Raw genomic sequence first — 26040 nt, 5'->3', positions numbered from 1 at the left:
TCTTGTTCGTGCACTAAACATTTTTGAGTTGATAAATCTGGAAGGCCTGAAGCAAGCCTCTTTCTGATGCAGGTGTACAGAGTTTGTATGTGCTACATTCTCACGCATTATTTCTATACATTTTCTGCTGTTCGAGCTATGAAAGGCAGCAATAGATGTTTCGATTCTCTTCTTCACAGTGGCTAAAAATCTTCTCGCCCCTTGCCTTTGCACACGTTTTAGTGCTGGAGGAATTAAAATATACAACACAGTCGCTCCTGTTTTTCTTTATAAAAACAAACAGAAGCATTGTTTTCTATCCAGTACTGCAAGTGTAGGCCCAGGTAGGAGAAGCCCTCGTAGGCCCTAATGCATGAAAACGGTATAAAGAAACCCCGGTTTTGGAATGGGGCAGGCAGAATGAGGGGTTGCTGACTATCGGAACTGCACTTTGAGGCCTATTGACATGCCTGGAGATGGGTGGCATTACAAGACTCGCAAATATTATGCTAAATTAATACATCTGGCCATGAAGCTGTTGTACATAAAATACTCAGGATGTATACTAAAAGGTTAGGAGTGTCTGATGAGCTGAGTCAGGAGTGTAGTTTCACTCATTTCATTTTTGATAAGCGAGATATTTGTTGTTATGATGATAATCCTCGTTCACATGATTTTTACAATAGTATATAATAAATTAACATACATTACAAAATACTAATGTTTGTGTGCCCACTAATTCTGAGGCTGAGGGTGGAGCACTCTTGTGCCACCTACAGATGTAAGAGATTCTCTGACAGCTTTGTCTGACTCCGACCTCCGTTACTACATGTGCACACAACGCAGTGTGAGGAGTGAGAGACTGCCAGTTTTTTCCTCCCCCAATAAGGTCATAATTTCCTTTTGGGGTTCAGGAAATACACCGGGTGAGACCCACAAAATCTCAATTTATACAACACAAGGGTGGTAGTCTGGAGCAATGAAGACACTGCAACATGGGCTGCAATGGACCAGGTTATGTTTGTGATAGATAGAAGAGGGTGGCTAGGGGACACAATGTGCCAAATGCTGTAATTTTTTTTTTTTTTTTTTTGCAGAGTTTTATATAGCGCAAACTTGACCCGAATCCAATCAGGTATCAGAGCGCTTTACATAGTACCAGTTACATTACATTAGGACACACATTCATTGGGTCTCGCCTACGCAGCATAGGAGAAGGTCCTTTAGCCATCGATTCGCCTTTTCTGCCAAAAACGGGCACGCTTTGCATTGCTTTTAATGGCAACGCATGCACGTCTGGCGATTCCCTTGCGGGAGCGAGCTTTGACAACACATGTTTGCAATTAACTTGTAAACATATGGTGCCCCTGCTCACTCCCGCAAGGGAAACAGGCGCAGGCCCCCTCCTGTCTCCCCTCCCCCTGCTGCCTCCTCCATTAGCGCGAGACGCGCACGCGCGTTTGTTTTTCTCGTCTTTCCGTGACATGATCATCTTTGCTGACTCCACCCTGTCTATCATCTTTGCTGCCGTTGCCCTAGCCAACATTCTCTGTTTCGAGGGCACTAGTAGAGCACACAAACTACAAAATCGTATCAGAGAATGCATCCCGGCTGAGCACGTCACATCCCACTAATTGTTAATGCTCTCCCACAAGCCAAGACAGACTTAAAAGTGTGATATTTACACGCAAAGGCTTTCCATGGCAGAAACACCGGCCAAAAAAGGCTCTGTGGAAAACATGGCATGGTTTGGATTTGGCAAGTCATCTAGAAACCATCGTAAATCCGCCCCTTGGTGGCATTAGCACTGCTGTCTTATAGTACGGTGGAGGTATGCTGGTGGCAGATTTAACACGGACATCAGATGATTTTATATGGAGAACGACCTCAAGCCATTTGAAAACGTTGAACATTATGTCCTTCTACTCTGATGTAAGAGTAAACAAACTCTAACATTTCCAAAGTCAAACACATTCAATAAAACTTTTCTCACCTCTATGACGGAAGCAGAGTAAGAGGTAAAGGGGGCTTACTGACCACTTATACCTTGTCACATTTTACACGTGGAATGCAAGTCTTACAAGTTGTATCTACACCTGGCTACCAATGTGCTTGCCAAAAGGTTCATTTGGTGACTCCCAAAATCAGTTTTCCAAAATTTTCCCCACAAACAAGACCTGTCATCTGACTTTTAAAGCCTCTTATAGTGCCAATTATACTCTCCTCACCATTTTTCATCTTACCATCCACAATTTCTCACACATGTTACCACGCAACCGGACCCAGGATGCCTGTTTGCGGTCCAGGGAAGACCTGACTTGGCAGTTCGGGTTTGACTATTCCCATGAGGAGTCAAGACTGATTTGCATATGACTGGCTCTGAACTGAGGTGGGGAAGTGAGCTAAAGAACGATGATGGATTTAAACCAGATCTGTGACTGGGGGTAGTGTCTTAAAAGTTTCAGCGGTCCATCCATCATCTCCTTATGTTTGCCTCACTAACATTCCAAACATCTTTAAAACCACTATTGACATTCGTCTTCTTTTTAAGCCATCCCTGAATAACCTTTACTAGCTTGTTTCCATTTTTCCTCTCCTATTGGCTGATCCATCTCACCTACTCTTTCTGCTATTGACTATGGCAATGCCCTCTACACCGGCTTCTCCACCCAGCTCCTCAGAAGTCTCCAGACCATACAGAATGCTGTAGCCAGACTCATCCTGGACCTCCCCAAACACACATCGTTCCCCATTTGAGAGACCTCCACTGGCTCCCCATTCAGAAAAGATGCCAGTTCAAGATCCATCATTACCTAGGACCTGCTACCACAACCACCGACTGAACTTCCACCAACCCGCTAGACACCTGCGCTCCTCGCACACACTCCCTGCATCCATCGCAGCTGCTCCTTCTCCTACATCGCTTCGGAAACCTGATATGACCTTCCCCTCCACCCCTGTACATCCCCTCGCTGGCAGACTTCAGAAAGGGACTCAAGACCTGGTTCTTCGATGGAGACACAACGCCCAGATGCCCCTAGGGGTGACCGTGTTGTGCTTTACAAATGATGTTTGATTGATTGAGTGATTGATTGATTGATTGATTGCCATCTGCTGCTATGTTTTGCAATAAACATAACACTCTAAATAAATTCCCTCGCATGCAGTATTTACTTAGCACTCCAAAGGGAAGCACCATCTAAACTCTTAATTGCTGTTTTATGAGTAAGGGACAGAATAACATTTTCTCTCCCTCAGTATTTACCTATCACTTCTCAGAATAGCATCTCGATTAAAAGTATAGGGTAGATTCTTGATATGTGCATTAACTCAGAGTTTTGAGTTTCATACCAAAGACCTCATCCCCCACAATAACCCCCACACAAATTTCAAGAAGTCAAACCTGCCGAAATTTACATAAGGAACAACGTGCGGCAAATTCCAACACTATTAATTCTCTCCTTTTCTGTCTAATCCTTGGAAAGTATTTACAATACCGCTAAATGCCCCATCTGGGGTAATGATATTCAATAGGTGTACTATACTCAAATAAGTGCAACCCCATTACATAAATTATTTGTTACAAGCTTATAACACTCTCTAATTGCCTTAATTGATGTTCTCATTACTGAGTATTATATCAAATGAGATGGCTGGTGGAATATTTGTAAATATTCACCCAGTATCAATTACTTGATCCTATATTTCCATAAAATAGCATGGGCAATACCTGTTGAGTCCCCACCAACACAAACTTTACATTCATTCATTCCCATTATTTTCTCTCACAGGCCCCTTATCTCTTCATAGCTGGGGCCTTGGCCATAAATAAATGCACCAAGCACTTGTGAGCAGAGCTAACCACAAACGGTATGCCGGACAAGTATAAACAGAAATGCTGAATTGCCAAGCAACACACAAACAATTGTCTTTCCAGAACTAAGTTATTTGCCACAACACATCCAAGAAACAGTGAAGCAAATGTAATAATCACTTCATGTCCCGCTGGTCATGGTCCGACAAACCTATAGGGCAATCAGTCAGTGACCGATGGGCTGGTCTGACAGGTTTATGGCCTTGTTTTATAGTATGCTAGCCCTTTTTTACTGTTGGTTTCCCAGATATTAAAAAATACATTGCCTCATCAGGTCAACCTTCCTATAAAAACCTTCAAAATCCCTGCAAGACCCCAAAACAATCTTTGGGCCAGATGTACATAAACCGAATTATCTAAAAGTAGTCGCAATTTGCGCACTGACTTTTAGCATGTCAAATTATATTTTGCAAATCGGCCTATTTACTGATAGGTCTGTTCGCAAAATACTGAATTGCAGTGGCTCACAATTCGACCTACCACATGAACATTAATGAGGTACATCACAGAGTGTGATCCACTATGATTCACAGCCATCACAGTTTTTTATGCAGCCCATTTTCTTAAAAGTTTTGCTAACTTTTTTAAGACGAGGCAGAGGTCAATAGGACCACTACCTTCTCTTTAAAATTGCGTTTTCAAATATTCACAAATGGGACAGGGTCCCTTGGGATTCCCTTCCTATTTGCGATTGGGTTACCACCTCCTTTGAAGTGTTGGTAAAATACTGAATTTTGGTTGTAAAACATTAATACATCCCATTGGGAATCGCTCTTTGGAAAGTATGCCCTAACACGTCCCTAAGACATGATTCAGTATGGTTTCCTAAATCCATTTATTGATTCGGTAACCTGTTACCTGATCATTAAATGGGTTCAGACCAAACCTGAAAATCACATTTCTGGTTCCTCAAAACCTGCTATTTACCAAATTGCATAGATTGCAACCACTAAATGTGATCGTACATATGACCCTTAGTCCTTATCTGTGGGCTCTAACACCTTCAAAACATAGTCCATCAAGCTCTTCTTTGGTTTCATCCATTTGTTGGAAAAGGGGGGCCTTACATATGTCACAGATGGCACCTTGAGTTGGCACTTCTTTTCGTTTACAGTCAGCTGTCACAATACCAAGGTGTAGTGCAAACATTTCAAAGAGCCATGGAACTCTGCACAGTACGACATCAGGGTGCAAGAACTGTGAGAGGGGTCACAATTCAAGATCACATTCCTAGTTGGGGTTTGGAGAGAAAATTGAGCTTTTTGTCATCAGCTTTCATTAGTGCAGAAGGTTCAGTGGCACCAGGAGTGTGTGGGCTCATCAGACCTTCTATATCCCGCATAAACCTCAGGGTATAGAAACTTGTGGGGTATAGTGGACTCAACGTAAAAATAGTCTCAGTTCTCATCCATCACGTCCTCCTCCAAATCACTCTCTTGCTTCTCTATTCATAGTTACGAATACTGTCTCTGTTCTTCTTGCAAAACCCTGCTTTCCTTGGCATTTGTGAAACGAGGCTAAATTTGCTAAAGCGTGCAAAGTATTACATGACGCATAATGGCACCTGAGCCTAACGTGGCCTAGCAAAACTGTCAGCGAATATAATACAGTATAACACTTTGAATCGGAATGAAACAATTGCTTAGCAGCTGCACGTAGAATATACATACATAGTAGTGTAATATGTTTCTACAAACTTCTTTGTAGGAGTAGAATCATTTCTATTCACTCATATATTGGGTATATTACAGCATATTAAAATATGTGTGACAGTGTACAACCTATTTGGTATATCATTTCTTTAAAAAATAAAATTGGATATTAAACACCCTTAAACTAGCATTACATTTGTAGTGGAATGAATTATTCAGGTGATTAGTGTGATTGTCAATGTCGAGGTCATACTGCTTGTACGCAAGCTATGAAAGCTTTTTGATTTTGCAGGTCTCAACTTGAAGTGATTTCTTTGGTGTGGCCGTAAAGCGAAGGGAAATTGTTAATTGGTCAAATATGAACATTCCATGGTATTGGATTAAGAACCACATTGGTATTTCAGTGTCTGAAAAGACCACATTTTGGCCTTCAAAGAGACAAAGTAAGTGAATGTAAACGTATCGCTTTCTAATCTATGCACTTAATAGCCATAGTGGATGCCAAGTAATGCTGTGTGTGGTATGTGGCTACTAAGTATGTCCTTTACACAAGAGATATTTTGTATATCGACTCCATACAAGGTATTTTCCATTTAATGCATAAATTGGAAAATTTGACATGTGTACTTCTATGAAGTGATTAATACATGTAAATTCCTTATGGGTTTGGGTTTGTGTTTGGGCATCTCATAGTTCACACTGTATTCCCTTTGCATTCTTCACCCACGGTGGTGTAGGTTTTATTTTTCTATATTCCTCTATACACATGCCCCAACACTAAAGCATTTGTCTTGATGTTGATATTAGCATGGCCCTGCAGATATCTTCAAAAGATTCAGAGGTGAAACAGTGCATGAGCTGCTGGGGAAAGTGTTCTCAAGCTTTTTATATTATAAAAATCATCTTACAGAATGGGTAGTCCCGGCCAGAAATTAGGGGGATGAAGGGGTAACATCATGAGCTAAGGCAGACAGAAGCAACCAGAACTGCAAGAAAGCCCTTTTATCCCTTGATTGCCAGGGTGTATGCTTTCAAAGAGAGACATGGGTGTGCCAAATAGGGTGATTAGTGAAGTTAAGGTTGCTTGAGAGACACTACAGGCCATATTCACAAAGGTAAACGTACACTTTTGGGTAAGTTTACGATTGTTTACTATTCACAAAGGTATTTTACTAGTAGAATCTTTACAACTGCAAAGCCTCTGCCAATATAAAGATAGGACAGCCCTACCAATCATCACAGATGCATGCCATTCCTTCTACTCTTCTACAATGTCAGCCTATTCGCATCTCACTAGATGATGCAAGCTTAAGGAACATAATTTGTGTATTAAGCCTTGGAAAAGGGAATATGTCTACTCTTGTTTCAGCAGAAAATTCTCTATTATGCTCCTCCAGTCATCAGAAAGTCCACCGCAAGAGACCGCTCATGAGTCTGTATCAGCTAGACAAAGTTACATCGCGCAGCAGAATGATCATGATCAGTCTGACAATAGATGTCTCCCTGCTCCATAATCACAACATAGCACCCTTGACATAGATACTACTCTCTCTTTAGACTCAACCTGACAATTCACAAAAATGAGTCACCTCAATGAAACGTTGCATTATAGTGTGCTCCTTTCCCCATGCCTTCATCTTGAAGAAAAAACTTATTTCAGAGAAAGCAAACCCTCCTCTGTATCTGGTACAAGAACACCAGTACTTCAAAATCCTCAAAGTAGAGGATATATAGTCTAGCAACCTCCAATGATGGCATAATTTTCCTCCACAATGAAGGATTATATGTGGTCTATCAATTGCTCAGTATAAGGTCATTGGTGCCTACATCAATAGCTGAATCAATATAGCTGCACAATTTGGTAAAACAAATAGAATTCTCACAAGAGTCAGCCCCTAATAAAGACAGCAAAGGACACACAAAGGCGGACTATGAGAGGCAGGTAGACCAAAGATTCAAGCAGAGGTTCATTGTAACCCAACAACCACTAGCCAAAATCAAAATCCTAGCACTCATCACTCAAGAAGCAAAGTTCAGCAGAATGAAAATGAAGCGTTAATGTAGAGCAAAGAAGAAAAAGTCTCTTCATCTAGTGACTCAGAGGATGAATATCACAATCATTCTCAATTGAAACAACTCATGCTGCCTCCCCAAGCTGCGAAAGTTTAATATATGGATTGAATATGCAGTCTCAACAAGAACATCTTACAAAGACCTCTACCACTACAAAGAGAGCAACTAGTGTAGAACAGTGTTGGAGATTATGGGAGTGATTACAATGGCGGGCGAACTTCTGTCCTTTCGCCAACGTCCGGGGATGGGGACCACCCGCCTATGAGGTGGCGGTCCCACATATGGAATTACGATGTGACCGCCACCATGGTGGACGCATCTGCTATATTGAACATTGAGGCGGGTGCTGCTAGCTGCAGCACCTGGCCCAATGTTACAAATGCACCTCGGACATTTCCCTGCACTACGTAACAGGCAACATGCGGTACCTGCCACATAGGTGCCCCCCAGTGCTCTTTCCCCTGGCCCAGGGATTGAGGGGGGGCCCGCTACAGGACCCCAAATCTGTTTTCTGCCTGCCGTTTTGTGGCGGGTTGTCCGCCACAAAACGACTATCGGAAAAGGGATATCATAATCCTGATGGCGTTGCCTGATAGGTACCACCACCATGCTGACCAATGTGGCAGCTCCGACAGGTGGTCGGAAAATGACCGCCTGTCGGGACCGTGGCAGTCGGTCTTTCCACCCGCCATGTTTCCACCCGCCATGGTAATCTGGCAGGCGGAAAACCGCAGTACGATGGCGGAGGGCCCGCCACCGACAGGCCGTCGGTGGCGGGCCTTCCGCCATCGTAATCAGGCCCTTTGTTTTTAAAACAGTGTCATCAATAAGAAACTAGTGCAAATTTTTAAAAAGTAATGACCGCAATTGTAGAATTTTAGACAACACTGAGCTTGGTCTAACATAAAGGTGGCGATTACGATCCGGTAAAAAAATTCCCCGTACGACTCGTATCCGGTCTTTTTACCGTACGAATCGTACAAGTGCCGTACAAACTGCCAACTACGATTCGCATGGGAAAAAGTCCATACGAATCGCATTGGGAATTATTCCCCACACGTCCTCGGGTCGGAAAATGTGTCCGACACGTCCTCGGATGATTTACCGTACAAATGTGAAAAGTGAAGTCCGACCGCGGAATCACGATCCATCCCGTGCGTCCGATGTTACAACCGTATGGAAAAAACACCGTCCGCCCCGAACTCCCATAGCAACCATGGAGACATGTGCCCGCATACGCGCCGACCCCCCCAGCCCCCGTATGTACGCGCCGACCCCCCCCAGCCCCCGTATGTACACGCCGACCCCCCCAGCCCCCGTATGTACGCACTGACCCCCCCCAGCCCCCGTACGTATGCGCCGACCCCCCCAGCCCCCGTACGTACGTGTCGAACCCCCCCGTGTATGTACACCCGTGTACGTGTCGTACCCCTCGTGTATGTACACCCGTGTACGTGTCGTACCCCCGTGTATGTACACCCCTGTACGTTCGAGTCGTACCCCCACCCGTGTATGTACACCCCTGTACGTGTCGAACCCCCGTGTATGTACACCCCTGTACGTGTCGAACCCCCCGTGTATGTACACCCGTGTACGTTCGAGTCGTACCCCCACCCGTGTATGTACACCCGTGTATGTTCGAGTCGTACCCCCACCCGTGTATGTACACCCCTGTACGTGTCGAACCCCCCGTGTATGTACACCCCTGTACGTGTCGAACCCCACGTGTATGTACACCCCTGTACATACGAGTCGTACCCCCACCCGTGTATGTACGGTGCGTACCCCCATACGCACCGTACATACACGGGTGGGGGTACGACTCGAACGTACAGGGGTGTACATACACGGGGGGTTCGACACGTACAGGGGTGTACATACACGGGTGGGGGTACGACTCGAACGTACACGGGTGTACATACACGGGTGGGGGTACGACTCGAACGTACACGGGTGTACATACACGGGGGTTCGACACGTACAGGGGTGTACATACACGGGTGGGGGTATGACTCGAACGTACAGGGGTGTACATACACGGGGGTACGACACGTACACAGGTGTACATACACGGGGGGTACGACACGTACACGGGTGTACATACACGGGGGGGTTTGACACGTGCGTACGGGGGCTGGGGGGGTCGGCGCGTACGTACGGGGGCTGGGGGGGTCGGCGCGTACATACGGGGACTGGGGGGGTCGGCGTGTACATACGGGGGCTGGGGGGGTCGGCGTGTACATACGGGGGCTGGGGGGGGGGTACGGCGCGTACCGGGCCACCTACTCTGGTCGTTTCACGCCGTACTTCGCTTTTCCGGCACTTTTTGGGTGCCGTGAAAATATCGCCGTCCGGACTGCTGTCGGTTCGAATCGTACTTCCTGGGTCGTGGAACGCTGCCTGAAAGCGTCCCGACGTCACGTCGCAGCATTCCCGGATCACATTCGTACGTATATTTTCGTTGGTCGGTGTTTTTTACGATTCGTACGGAAATGGTGTTTCCGTGCGAATCGTAATTCCATGTTTGTAAAGTTTTCCGACCGGGTACGAGTCGGACGGAGAAAACTCTCCGACCGACGGTTCGTACCCGGTTTTTACCGGATCGTAATCGGCACCAAAATGTGTCTCAGAACTTGAAGACAGACTTAATGAAACAGAAGTTACCACCTCTCATGCAGTCATTGGTGTTTAAATGTTTTCTGTTCAAATCAAAAAAATTCTAAATAAATTTGAAGACCTGAAAAAAAGACTAAGACTAACAACCTGCAAATCTTTGGTATAAAAGGAGGAAGTGAAGAGGGATAGCCTAACAGTTTCATCTATGTACCTCAATTAAGGGTCGCAACTGTGACCCCTGGCTTCCCTATTGCGACCCCTTGTGCTGCCCTGGCGATCCTTGGCATAATAGGTTTCTAAAGGAGTGCCAGGAACAGAAGATAAATTGTGCTCTAATGAGTCTTTAAAACCTTTATTCCACACCAAATGGGGACGGTCGGCTATCATAAATAAATTCAGCAGTGAAACTCTGAACCCTACTGTTAAAGAAAACGTTGCCACCATTCCCGAACTGGGGGCTCAACAATGGCCACAAGGGCCTGGCAGTTGAGAGAGAAAAGGAAGAGTTAACGACCAGGAGAAGAGAGACATACCAGACAGACAGATGAGGTAGGTGTGTGCTTGTTCGTGTGTGTGTGGGTGTTGCAGCGCAGAATGTCAAATTTCCCCTTCGGCACAGACCAACTACCTCGCCATTCAATTCACTCAAATACATTCATTGGTGGGGCCCATAGCACCAATTATATTTACTCTCCGTTGATCTGTTTCTCTGAGGGAAAATATGCTTCCAAACGCTGACATGAGAGGAATACCTCTACCTTATCCTTAAATACATTGCCCTCAGACTTCTAAAATATCCCTCTCATAAGGAGATGGATCATTTAGTTGTTATTTATGATTTTAATGAATAATGCTTGTCTATCTACACATTACTTCTTTTACCGCATTTCTCTTATTCAAATAATCGACACAACACATTTGTCAATTAATCAAATATTTCTTCATCTAAATTATATTGCAAGAAAATTAGAAGTCATCATCAGCATTTCAGAGCATGATATTTACCTATTCTGGCTAAAGTCGTCCTCTAAGTCAATCAGTCAAAGAAGAATTTATTCAGCAAAGTTAGGCCGCAATTCAGTCTCTCAAAGATTCAGGATAACAGCTGTCCAGTAGTGTCACCGTCCTCTCCGTCAGCATAACGTCAGGAAATCGAGTTCGTCAAAGAAGAGCAAGCGATCAGCGTCAGCCTTTAGCCTAATTCCCTACCTACTTTTATAATGAAAATAATGTCAAAAAGTATCAAGATTGGGGTTTAGAGAGTCCGGATTGGTCAACTTGGGGTCGCGAGGTGAAGATCTCACATAGTCTGCAAAATGAAGTAATCGCACTTGCTGGTTCCGTTTTTTAAATCAAGCATTGTCTTTTGTCTTGGATGGGTTCCCGGAGCGTCCTTGGAGGGTACATTTTCTCCCGGGGTCAGGTCCAGGCCACTGCTGCTGGCGGTGACGCCTGCGCACTTCACCCAGAACCTCGTGTTGTCAGGGCAGTCACGTTTACCGTCTCGTTCAGCCATCTTGTATAGGCCAAAATGGTCAACTTAAGCAAAAGAAACACAAAAACGTAATTAAAAATCATAGAAATGGCTAATAAAATTTTATCCCCTTGCTAATACCCATATGTGTGTGTATTTATCTAGCAGAAGCAACACTCAGAGCAGTTCATACTCACTGAATAAAGCACAAATCACAAGTACATCACCAAAGCAACATATAACATGCAATATTCTAGTTTTCTACTATTAATATGCGTACTGAAGTTAGTTTACAATTAATATAGCCATGCAAGATGCAAATCCCACGTGTAATTCTTTTGTTAATATAGTTGGTGAGTTATCACTTCAAACAAATTATTAATAATATTACAATTAATTGATTATTCATTTTAATATAAACATGCAGAATGGAGGGGTATACAAAAATTTTGTATTACCCGCTCCAGCATGGGTGTGTGCGCACGCGGCAAGCTTCTCAAGCTTTAAATATTGTATATGTGTATTAAAATTACAAAAATGTGTGCTATAAAAATCAAATAAAACACATCTAGCTAATAGATAAGTGTGTAAGTGGTTTTAATATTTTTTACGCCAGTACCCATAGGTCAAATACCAACAAAATAATATTTTTTCTAGCCTTACTCTGACCCCACACTCAGTTCCACACTGCAGAGAGTCCAGTGGCGGATTCTCCATAGGGCCCAAAAGGGCGGCGACCCCCCGACAATCATTTCGCACTGGCGCTATATTTGTCAAAATATTCACAGCTTTTATATGTAACAACATGATCTCACCAATCATTTCCTTACATGTAAAAGCTGGAATATCACCCTGCACAAAGAAGGCTCCCAAGGCTGTATTGCACATGTGTCAGGCGTGGGCTGTTATAGCCCATCCTTTCACAGATGCAATACATATCTGACATGCTGCACTAGCCTCAGGCAGTGCAGCATGTCAGAGAATGGTGAACTGGGGCCTGTACCTCATGTGCCCTTATGCCCTACCAGAAGCCATGATAAAAGAAAAAAGACAGCCTTCCGTCCTTTCTGAGCTTCTGATTGGGCATAAGGTTGGGAGCCTCATTCTGGTGCCTTGCTTGTGCTTGCTGAAAGTCGGAAATCGATGTGAAGAGGAAACTGCGCTGAGGACTACCCCAGGTAAGTTTCCACGTTATAGTGATAACGTGTTTATGTTGTGTATGTGCCTGTTTGCAAGCGTGCACCAGTGTGTGTATTTATGTGAGCGTGTGTGTGTGTTTGTTTGTATGTCCTTACTAATGTTTTATGACATTTCATTTGATTGATAGCCCCACTGCATTATAAATTGACCAGCCACCACTGAGAGAGTCAAAGATCCTATACTTTGTGTATATACTTGGACCACAGATGTTATTCAGTAACTTTGTTTAGAAATGTGCATTTAAAAAAAAATAGCATTAATTTTATGTACAATTATCTCATCGCTAAGAAGTGCTGTAACAAAAGTTGCAGAGCATTTTAAGGTATAGGCAAAGTGGACAATTGTCCATGGTGCCCATGAAACACTTGATTCCCTTAAAAATGTTTTGGTACAGTCAGAAGTTCCTGTACTAGTGGTGTGCATGGAAAACATTTTTAGGTTGGAGTGGGATGGGGCTTTTCAGACCTTGGTCCCATGGTCGCCATACCACTGGATTCAACTATCCTGGCTGATGAGGGGTGATACAGTGAAACTGGTCCTAGGATGCTTGTTTCCAGTCCAGGCAGTTCGGGCTGGACTGTTCCAGTGGGGAGCAGGGTCAAGACTGATTTGCATATTTCGAGGTCCAAACTGGGGTGTTAGCAGAGACAGAATGGCCACCGGGCATTTTGGTCAGCTGCCAAGCTGGGGCCCGATTTTACTGCCGTGGGGGCTGATTAATGTTGATGGGGACCCGCATTTGCTTCTAAGTAAAGAAAGCAAAACAAATGGTTTTAAAACAATTTGGTTTTCCACTTTTTACTTAGAAAGGCCCAGTAGCCAGTCCGGCCCTAGTGGCAGGGTGAGCAAGAAAACAATGGATTTAGGCCCAGTTCTCTGTACTGGCGGTGAGTGTGTGACATTATTCATTATTCCCTCCATCAATTGTTCTTTTGTACAGCTGTCTTGTTTTCTAATGTCATATTGGGGACATTTGAAAAGCTTCCCTGGGAATGTACTCTGCCTGTTGTTTATAATTGGCTTTGTGGTTTGTAACTCACATTTGCTTGCTTTCTATTTGCTGGCTCTATTTGTTTTAGGCTGTCCAGCTCGAGTTTGTCCCTTTCCTTGCCTAATCCCTATTTACTGTATTTGTCCACCAATGCTCGATTTCTGTACACAGACCTTTAACTTTTGTTCTTAACTTATCACATTTGCTGTGCATTCTAAGACAGAGGTCAGATTTCAAGCTCCGTCTTACAGAGAGTTAAGTGTTTACTTTTCTTTCTCTGCTTCAAAGTGAGAGGATTTATGTGTAAATTATGCTGACACACATCAAAATGTAAGTGTCTATAAATGAACCGTGCAGATATTTCAGAATTAGAAAAGCCCAAATGAGGTGCATTTTCAGTGATTCTGAAGTGTGGTGGGAACAAATATTTTAAAACGATCAAAACATATCAATACAGGTGATGAAATATCTACACATTATTGTTTGTGTGTGTATACTTTTATCAGTGAAGCTGTATGTCTGTGCAAATGTAATGGTGATTTAAATTGAAGATGTGTTTATAATGAAAGTGTGCTACCAGACACTGCATATTCCACATTATGCCACCCCACTCTACACTGCACCACTCCACACTACACAAACCTGCGTCACTGGCACTCTAATCTGCACCACTCCACTCTAAATCACTTCACTCTGCGCCTTTCTACTCTACACCGCTCTACTTTATGCCATTGCAATCTACCCCCCTACTATGCACCACTGCACTCTTCGCCACTGCACTCTACACTCTGTGCCCCTCCATTCTATGCCACTCTACTATGCAACACTGCACCCTATACCATTGCACTCTACTCTATACCACTCCAATCTATGCCAGTGCACTCTATGCCAATCCACTCTAATATACTCTACACCACTCTATGCCTCTGAACTCTACTGTGCAGCACTCCACTCTATTTCGAAACAATCAACTCTAAACCACTCCACTATTTACCACTGCACTCTACTTTGTACCACTGAACTCTGCTCTGCACCACTGCACTCTACACCACTGCACTTTATGCCAATCTACTCACCACCTCTTAACTTTATTCCACTTCACTCTAGGCCACTTTACTCCACTTCACTCTATGACACTACACTCTACGATACTCTATGATGCCCTACTCCATTAAGCTGTACTCCAGTCTATGACACTATACTCTGCTTCACGTCACTGCACTCACCAACACTCTATGCCAATCTACAGCACTAATTCCACTCCACGAAGTTCTATGTAACTCCCTCAATGTCACTCCATGGCACCTTATTTCACTCTATTTTACGGTACACCACTACACTCTATTCCAATCCACTCCTTAACTCTATGCTACTCCAATCTATGCCACTCCACACTATGACACTTTATGCCAGTCCACTCTGCTCTATGCCAATTGACTCTACAACACTCTACTCCACTCTATGCCATTCCACTCTCCTACACTACTCCACTCTATGACGATCTACTCCACTCTATGCCACTCTATGCCACTACACTCAACGACACTCTACTCCAATCTGACACTGTACTCCACTCTGTGCCCTTCCACTCTACGACACTCTACTTCCTCCATGACACTGCGGGAGCCCAAGGACTCACCAAGATGGTCCAATCTTTATAAGCACCCGCTTACAAATCTGGCCGTAGAGAATCCTTGCAGCTTTGGAGAGATCGACTGACCTTTTCAACCAAAGGCGAAATACAGCTCTTTCAAAAAGTATTAATATATCATAGACTTTTAGTTTTGACCATTAGTCAATGATGAGAGGTTGGTGAAAATTTCAAAACCTTTATTTATTTTAAGTTTAGGGTCTTTAATTACCTTTATTCAATTTAGTAAGTTTACAAACATGTGAAAAAATAGATGTTAGAAGTCAGTATTAGAAAATACACAGAGTTCCATTAAAAACCCAGTGTGCTAACTAAGGAACCTATTCTAATTAGAACCGATAAAGTGTTCCTTTAAAAAAGAGCAAGTTAAGAGATTAACTTCTCATAAGAGTAGTTCTACAGCTGCAGTACCAACTGTAAATGAGAGTGCAATCCTTGCAGTAGCGTTGATCACAAGTAATCCAATTAAATCAGAAATAAAGCAGAAATAATCACCTCAGGAAATAGCTAAGAAAGTCAACTCTTCATAAGAAGACTCTCAGGGTAGGGAAAGATCCAACAGCAGGACCACCGGAAGAGTCTAGGAAACAAAGAGGTCATGAAATGAATGAATGAGTAGTAACTAGTTAGGCACTCTCATTAATATAGGTTCCTAATATCATAACAATTTTGAAGGAGTCTTCTATCGATATCCAATGAGAATAGTTCACAAAGTGGTGTCATCAGGATATTCACAGCTCCATTTATTGGTGCTACTGGTGAGGGGGAATAGCACTGACTTGCTCCAATTGATGCCCAAGCCTGAAAACCGGCCAAACCATATAATCTCTCTAATAAGAGGTTCTAGGTTCTCCTGTGGGGTCCGAACGTAGAGGATGATATCGCCGCATATAAAGATAGAAGAAGAGGGCCTGTTCGGAACTGGAGTCCTCTTTGCATATGTCTTTCCTGAAAATGTCTGACCAGTGGATCCATAGCTAATATAAAAAGCAGAGGCGATAGTGGGCTACCCTGCCTGGTGCCACGTGAGACATTAAACAAACGCAATAGCGTACCGTTTAAGTGTAGTATAGCAGTCAGGGTGGCATATAACAGCGCTGTAAGGTCAATAAAACCTTTTGGCATACCCATCCTCCTCATCACTGCTAGAACAAATGGCCACTCCAAGGAGGCAAAGGCTTTTTCAGTATCAAGGAGGATTGCCGCAGCTGAGACCTCCAGTGCAATCCTAAGCAGCACAGCGATCAGAGTTCTCAAATTTAGAGACGTTGATCTGTGGGGGACGAAGCCGGACTGGGCCGGGGAAATTATTCTATCTAACAACAAGGCTAGCCTTATAGCCAAAGGTGGAAGGTGCACTCCTTGTGTTCGGACACATTAAATCAAATAGTCCAAACAGTATAAGTTCTCTCTTCTTTTAATTCTTGAGATTTTTTCACGATCATTCAAACACGAACAAAGTACAGCCAACGCGTTTCGTTCCGTACAGGAACTTCATCAGGGCTGCAATAATTACAAACATAAAAAATAACACTTAAAAAACATCTATATATGACAAATATAAAAACAAACAAATACTGCTCAAATTTGAGAGAGGATGGCACACAAAAGGAAAAAAGGGACATACATATAAACGACCCTAGGCATACAAATATCTACAAATACATAATATATACACGTAAAAAGAATGTTTTCATTATAATGACACATACTAAAAAACTTATAATTTGAACAACACGACAATGTTCACTATTTGAAAACAGAATAATTGTAAATAATGCACGTGACTTATATGACTAGCAAAAAACGTATAATGAAGAAAAAGGCAGGAAGAGTGGAAGAAAAGTAAAAAGGAAGAAAGAAATTTAAATGCATTAAGGTATGCAAATGAGATAAAACAAAGTAAATAAGAAATAACATTAGAATAATCCAAAGTCACAGAGTACAAACATATATTAGGAAAAGATATACATGAATTAGTAAGTACTGTACCCATTAGATAGCAATTAATATTATGACCCTCATTGGAGCGCAATGAATAGTGCAGCGTCTCGGGTATCAAAGCGATAATTAGTATCAAACCCAATCTACAACAAGTCGATTGGCATCTCACCTATTTCAAAAAGAGTAGAATATAGATATGGTTGGATACTCCTAGGGCAGTATATGCTCCTGTGTGGCTCGTTACGTCGTAGATAGAATTAAAAGGACATATGGAAATTATTTCATTCCTATATAAAAATAAGACATATTATCAAAAGGTAGGTAGATAGATAATCACAAGGCAATAGTAATCCCTAGATAAAAATATATACACAGACGCACAGATAAGCTCACCTTGTGTTTGGTCATCCCATGTATAAATTAATACAATTGGACCCTCATACGGTTTCAATAATGGGACGCATTCGGAGTAGTGAGATTCCTATAGGGAGTGCCATAAGAACCTATATCAACACAATCATTGGTATCAATGTTCAAAAGATTATATAAATGATCACAGCATTAATAATGCCAATCATTCTATACCCCCAGTAATGCTCGTTAAGACACAAACAATCATAAGCCACATCGAGTAATAAATTTATAAACAACTTTAAAAACCCCAACTTGGGTATGCGGGTCATATCTATAGTACCTTGATAATAGCAAATAATGCAAGAGGTTGGCGACGCTGCATTAACCACAGTAAAAAGCGGGCCTATATTCATAATTGTACAGGTAAATTAGACGAACCAACGAACGTAAAAAAGCTCTCCAAAGAAACACGCCCGTCCATAATTATATCTCCACCAAAAATTAGTCCCCATATCAAGAAGCCACAGAGGAGCGTGAGCATATGCAGGAAACAAGACCTCCTACCTTGTCTCCAGCATTCCGAAACAGCAGGGTAGCTGTCAATTATCAACTGGCCAAGTGGCAAGACTCGCAATTTAAAGTCCTCCTCCGGTCTCCTGCGTTCCAACTCCGAGTACAGTCACGTGATAAACGTGTCACGTGAATCGGCAAAATCGTGCCCATAATAAAAGACGGGCATATGGTACTTAAATGGCGGCCATATTATAGTGGCTAATGGTCAATTGATAGAGCCAGGGCTTATATATTATTAATAAGCCCGCGCAATCACCCGTACCTCAATTCATAAATAAAACCGATTATTTTTAGAAAGTGGGCAGTCACAATTGGATTACAGCTTTAACGATCATTTTAACAAACTGCCATATATCGCTGCTAATCAAAATCTAAAAAGTGGACGAAGGGCATCTAATTTCACGGTGATACTGGGCATGTAAGATAATATTTGTAATTTAAGTCTAGACTGCGACGGATGGTTGAGTAATCCGCCATATATTACAAACACCTAAGATCTAAGAAGTACAGAAGGGGCGTAACTTATCTATGGCGGCCATCTTGTAGTGTTGGCCGCCATAGATAACTTTGGCTATATGTTTTGACTCATGTTACATCTCTGGAAGACAGATGTAGGAAGTAGCTTTGCACCAATCTAACGGACTATCTTTACTTATTGTGTATTGGTTGAGCTGGACCTTGGTCGGTCATCCTTGTTGCTTCTGTGTTGTAAATTTTCATTTTTGACTGTCCAGCACCCATCACAAATTGTTACTTGTTAAACTAGGAAGAAAAATGTCTAAATTCCAGGATGGTAGAGAGGAAATGGCCTCAAATCTTTTCAACATTGATTCAAGTCACATTACAAGTACCGAAACACCACCCACCGTTAATAGCCTTAAGACACTATTTCTAAGACTAGAGAGACTTAAGAAGCAAGAATTATCCCGTTGGTGGGACGGAATAACACTAGAACAATATCTCAGTAATAAGAAAGTCCCCCGCGGTTTGAGAATTTTGATCTTTCCCACTTTTGAGGATTTACAGGATAATCTCCTCAATGAATGGGAACACAATCTTGAAAATGCCTCTCAAATAATGATGCAAATCCTAATTCGTCATGCCAGGGATAAGGGAGAAAAACTGCAGGAAGAGATAGAAAATCTTGAAAAGGAGATCAATTCAATGGATTGCAAGGATCTAATAACTAAAAACTTTGCAATTCTTAAGAAGGTAATGGATGAATATCAGATATACCTTAAAGATAAGAAACTTAAGAAAGTGAGGAGGGATGACCGAGATTATCGGGATGGGCGAGTATACACATTCGTGAAGAAATTCGATAACATTCAGAATAGTGAAGAAAAAAAGAGACCAAGAGAGGAAAAGGAAAGTCATGATGAAACAGGATCTACAGACAGTGTTTCCACCTCCTCCCTTAGCAGTATTGCATCTAATGTTACATCAGATACCCCTTTAGTAGAGGGAGCTTCTTCTTTTCAGAAGGAGCTCGCAAAATTGAGGATAAGCAGCAGACTCCAACAGAAAAGAGAACAGCCAAAACCCGCAGGGGAGGGAGGAGGGGCAAGGGGAGGTACAAGCAAAGGAAGAGGACAAGGGAACAAGATGAACAAGTGATGATCCCTGACCCCATGAACTGCATGGTAACAATTGACAATAAGATTGTGGAAAATGATTTAAAAATTGTAAACTTATCCAATAAAACACTTGACAAAGAGGAAATATCAGTCTTGAGTAAAGGGTTAAATTTTTGTGCATCGCAGAGTGGGGATCCTACAGACGTACACATTGATCTGTACAAATTTGTAAGACTACTCAAATTGCGTGACTTCTTTTCTCAAAACTTAAATGTGACATGTGAACAACAGAAGGTAGAACGTGACATATCGCAAACAATTGGGGAGATACGTAATGTCCAAATGTTGTTAAGTATTGAGGAAGATGTTGATTTTGAAATGCCTGTACTTTTAAATGAACTAAATATAGATCAAATTTCGTCAATTGACAGTGGCTTAATGGTTAAGTCCAAATTTGTTCCAACCACCAATTATCATAGGAACATTGACATATTCTACGAAAGGGTCACTAAAGAGCTTCATAAGATGGAATCCACTAGGGGATATTTGAATCCTACTAACCACAACATTACTGCCAAAGAGAGAAGAGCCCTAACCAGGTTGAGGGAGGACGATAACATCGTAATAAGGGAGGCGGATAAGGGCGGTAATGTTGTGGTTATGAATACTTGGGATTACAAGTCAGAAATAGATCGTCAATTGAATGATAAATCATGTTATCGCAAACTATTGTCAAATCCTATCCCAGGACTAAAACTATTTATAAACCTCAAACTGAGTGAGTGGAAGGAAATGGGACTCCTAACGGAGGAAGAATTTAAATATTTTAATGTTTCTTGTCCCACATATCCATGTATCTATGTACTACCCAAAGTACATAAGGGGGGCTCTTTCCCCCCTGGCCGTCCCATTATCTCAGGGGTAGGGTCACCTACTGAAAAGATTGCGGAATTTGTAGACATCAGACTTCAAAAATTTGTTGGGAATCTCCCGTCCTTCATTAGGGACAGTAAGGACATACTTGTTAAACTTAAGGATTTCCAATGGTCTGAAGACCTGATGTTTGTGACCCTGGACGTTGTAGGTTTATACACTTGTATTGCAAATGAACTTGGAGTACGGGCTGTGAGGACCTTCCTCGACAAGGAGAGTGCCAGTCTCTATCAATTCAATGAAATGATCATTGAGATGATCAACATGATTCTTAACAACAATTTTTTCTTACATGACAGATGCTGGTACCAACAAATACTTGGTACCGCGATGGGCTCCAGGTTTGCTCCCTCTTATGCCTGCCTTTTTATGGGCTGGTTTGAGAGGGAGTTCGCCTGGGGCAAATGTGCCTCCCCCTGGACAAACTACATCGTGTACTGGGGGAGGTACATAGATGACATCATATGTCTTTGGTCTGGAACCAAGGAACAGTTGCAGCAATATCTTCTCTATTTGAATTCTAATAACTTTAATGTTAGATTCATTATGGAATGTAACAAGGAGAAGATAAACTTTTTGGACATTCATTTTTATGTTCATGAACAGGTGGTGGAGAGTACCCTATACAGGAAAGAAACGGCCTGTAATGGGGTTCTTCATGCCACGATTGCTCATTCCCGATCTGTCATTAATAACATCCCCTTTGGGGAAATGACCAGAATCCGTAGAAATTGCAGTCAAGATGATACATTCTACAGGAACCTTGATGAATGCGAGCAAAGGTTCCTCAAAAGGGGATATACACAGGGTGTTCTCTCTAAAGCCCTAAAGAAGGCTAATCGCCTAACGAGGGAAGAGACCTTAAAAGAGAGATTGGTGAAAAGGAAGGAAAATATCAGGGAAAGGCCAGTCAGCTTCATCACCAAATACAATATGAATAGTGGCAAAGTCAGAAACATCTTAAAAAAAAACTGGGACTTACTCTTGGAGGTACCTGGCTTAAGAAAAAGCATTACTGACACTCCCGTGCTTACGTATCGCAAAGGAAGGACGTTACGGGAAGCATTATGTCCCAGCTATGTGAAGAACAAACAGGGAATTACAACCTGGCTGCCCTCAAGACCTATGGGCTTCTATATATGCGGCTCATGCAACATATGCCCCTTTGGACGAAATAAAACACGGACTTTCTCTTATAATGACTCCAAATCCTTTAAAATTGACCACTTTATAAACTGCAACACAACCCATGTTATATATATTTTGCGGTGTGATTGTGGTCTAATTTATGTGGGCAGTACTGTCCGCCCCTTAAAGGTGCGATTGCAGGAACATAGGAGAGCCATTATCAATAATGATAGTCGTTATCCCCTCACTGATCATTACAGGGAGATACACCCAAAGAACAACGACTTCTGGTTCCATGGGATTGACCATGTTCCCTGTGGAGACAGGGATGGGAATCGGGAGCTCTTGGTCAGACAACGTGAGGCTAAATGGATTTGTCGCCTCCAGGCAACTCTGAGGGGGCACAATACGGATAGGGAATTACACTATTTCCTATAACCATCCATGAGAGGTCTCCCCACCCTATCATATTGCCTGCCATTACAAGATATGTTGTTACTCACTCAGTGTGATAAATGCTATTTACTGACATTCTTATACTGTCATAAACATTCTCTGACATCTTCATACCTTTCTCTTTTTATCTCCTCACTCTTCTTTTTCTGATCCATTATCTAAAAATATGAAACGAAAAAATATGAAACAAAACACTATCTGGTTCATGTCTATGTGACTTCTACTCTGAAATATATGTGTATACGTCGCATGATTACCCTGGTCGCATATCCTACTTCGCCATTGGAATATATGTGGAACACTTTGGTTGAGTGCCACCAATGGGTTCCACATAACGTGGTGATGCTCAATATTACAATTCCGGTGAGACCTCATGCGCCACTATTTTATCTTAATTGTATTTGGATCACAATGGCCATTATTACTTGTAGAGTTTGTGATATCACTATCTCGTCTTTGTTAGTATCAACACTACAAGATGGCCGCCATAGATAAGTTACGCCCCTTCTGTACTTCTTAGATCTTAGGTGTTTGTAATATATGGCGGATTACTCAACCATCCGTCGCAGTCTAGACTTAAATTACAAATATTATCTTACATGCCCAGTATCACCGTGAAATTAGATGCCCTTCGTCCACTTTTTAGATTTTGATTAGCAGCGATATATGGCAGTTCGTTAAAACGATCGTTAAAGCTGTAATCCAATTGTGACTGCCCACTTTCTAAAAATAATCGGTTTTATTTATGAATTGAGGTACGGGTGATTGCGCGGGCTTATTAATAATATATAAGCCCTGGCTCTATCAATTGACCATTAGCCACTATAATATGGCCGCCATTTAAGTACCATATGCCCGTCTTTTATTATGGGCACGATTTTGCCAATTCACGTGACACGTTTATCACGTGACTGTACTCGGAGTTGGAACGCGGGAGACCGGAGGAGGACTTTAAATTGCGAGTCTTGCCACTTGGCCAGTTGATACTTGACAGCTACCCTGCTGTTTCGGAATGCTGGAGACAAGGTAGGAGGTCTTGTTTCCTGCATATGCTCATGCTCCTCTGTGGCTTCTTGATATGGGGACTAATTGTTGGTGGAGATATAATTATGGACGGGCGTGTTTCTTTGGAGAGCTTTTTTACGTTCGTTGGTTCGTCTAATTTACCTGTACAATTATGAATATAGGCCCGCTTTTTACTGTGGTTAATGCAGCGTCGCCAACCTCTTGCATTATTTGCTATTATCAAGGTACTATAGATATGACCCGCATACCCAAGTTGGGGTTTTTAAAGTTGTTTATAAATTTATTATTCGATGTGGCTTATGATTGTTTGTGTCTTAACGAGCATTACTGGGGGTATAGAATGATTGGCATTATTAATGCTGTGATCATTTATATAATCTTTTAAACATTGATACCAATGATTGTGTTGATATAGGTTCTTATGGCACTCCCTATAGGAATCTCACTACTCCGAATGCGTCCCATTATTGAAACCGTATGAGGGTCCAATTGTATTAATTTATACATGGGATGACCAAACACAAGGTGAGCTTATCTGTGCGTCTGTGTATATATTTTTATCTAGGGATTACTATTGCCTTGTGATTATCTATCTACCTACCTTTTGATAATATGTCTTATTTTTATATAGGAATGAAATAATTTCCATATGTCCTTTTAATTCTATCTACGACGTAACGAGCCACACAGGAGCATATACTGCCCTAGGAGTATCCAACCATATCTATATTCTACTCTTTTTGAAATAGGTGAGATGCCAATCGACTTGTTGTAGATTGGGTTTGATACTAATTATCGCTTTGATACCCGAGACGCTGCACTATTCATTGCGCTCCAATGAGGGTCATAATATTAATTGCTATCTAATGGGTACAGTACTTACTAATTCATGTATATCTTTTCCTAATATATGTTTGTACTCTGTGACTTTGGATTATTCGAATGTTATTTCTTATTTACTTTGTTTTATCTTATTTGTATACCTTAATGCATTTAAATTTCTTTCTTCCTTTTTACTTTTCTTCCACTCTTCCTGCCTTTTTCTTCATTATACGTTTTTTGCTAGTCATATAAGTCACGTGCATTATTTACAATTATTCTGTTTTCAAATAGTGAACATTGTCGTGTTGTTCAAATTATAAGTTTTTTAGTATGTGTCATTATAATGAAAACATTCTTTTTACGTGTATATATTATGTATTTGTAGATATTTGTATGCCTAGGGTCGTTTATATGTATGTCCCTTTTTTCCTTTTGTGTGCCATCCTCTCTAAAATTTGAGCAGTATTTGTTTGTTTTTATATTTGTCATATATAGATGTTTTTTAAGTGTTATTTTTTATGTTTGTAATTATTGCAGCCCTGATGAAGTTCCTGTACGGAACGAAACGCGTTGGCTGTACTTTGTTCGTGTTTGAATGATCGTGAAAAAATCTCAAGAATTAAAAGAAGAGAGAACTTATACTGTTTGGACTATTTGATTTAATGTGTCCGAACACAAGGAGTGCACCTTACACCTTTGGCTATATGTTTTGACTCATGTTACATCTCTGGATGACAGATGTAGGAAGTAGCTTTGCACCAATTAACGGACTATCTTTACTTATTGTGTATTGCTTGAGCTGGACCTTGGTCGGTCATCCTTGTTGCTTCTGTGTTGTGAACAAGGCTAGCCTTAACGCAATCATTTTGGCCAAAATTTTATAATCTAGATATAAAAGGGAAAGTGGTCTGTGTGACCCGCATGCCAGCGGGTCTTTTCCCAGTTTAGGAAGTAGGATAATTACTGCTTCTCTCAAAGTGGGGGACAACTCCTTCTCCTCAAGTGCCTCATTGTACACCTCTAGTAGGCGCTGTGCCAATAGGTCCTTGTAGGACTTCTAGAAGTCACCCGTAAAGCCGTCAAGCCCCGGGGCAGTGGAGCCATTCATTGCATCCATGTCACTGATGATCTCATCTGTGGAGAATGGTTCCGCTAGGAACTTTTGCATAAAGTTCTCGGGGCTAACCAAGGCTATCTCAGCCAGATACTCCTCCTGGTCTGATGCGTGTGAGATACTCTGGACGTATATAGTGTGTCATAGTATGCTAAATATTTGTCCCGAATTCCTGGGGTTTCTGTGAGAATCTGACCTCTCGGAGATCTAATTCCGGTGATGCATGACGGTCCAGATGGGGGCCGGGGGCCTCAGAGGTTTTGACAATTTGCGGCCCGGTCTCTTGCCCTCTCCGTAGCGGCAAGCAGTGGCATGTTTGCTTAAAAAATGGGTTTCCCGTTCCGCGGATTCCCTGAATTCTGCTAAGAGGGTCAAACGTGGGCCAAGCCCAGCAGGATCCGGGCGATCAATATGCTCCCTATCAATTCTAATTTCTGCTCAATATGAGCAAGTGTGGCCCTGAGGTTCCTCAACACTCCGGCATGCTCAGAAATACAAACACCCCTTGTGTAGGCCTTAAAAGCATCCCAAAGTGTGGCCCAGGAGTTGACTGATCCGGTATTTAACTCAAAATATTTCACTAATGCTTTGCGAAGTTCCGAT

At 42.1% G+C, this 26040-nt stretch overlaps 1 pseudogene; it reads left to right on the top strand.

Moving 5' to 3' along the window:
• The first annotated feature begins 20012 nt into the window (after positions 1 to 20012).
• LOC146866276 (alcohol dehydrogenase class-3-like) overlaps positions 20013 to 26040 on the top strand; it is a 177471-nt pseudogene continuing 171443 nt past the window's right edge.

Source organism: Triturus cristatus, chromosome 2_1 (assembly GCF_964204655.1).
Source record: "Triturus cristatus chromosome 2_1, aTriCri1.1, whole genome shotgun sequence".
Taxonomy (NCBI): Eukaryota; Metazoa; Chordata; class Amphibia; order Caudata; family Salamandridae; genus Triturus; species Triturus cristatus.
Note: the sequence above shows the minus strand (reverse complement) of the source record. Positions and strands in the feature narration are given on the sequence as shown.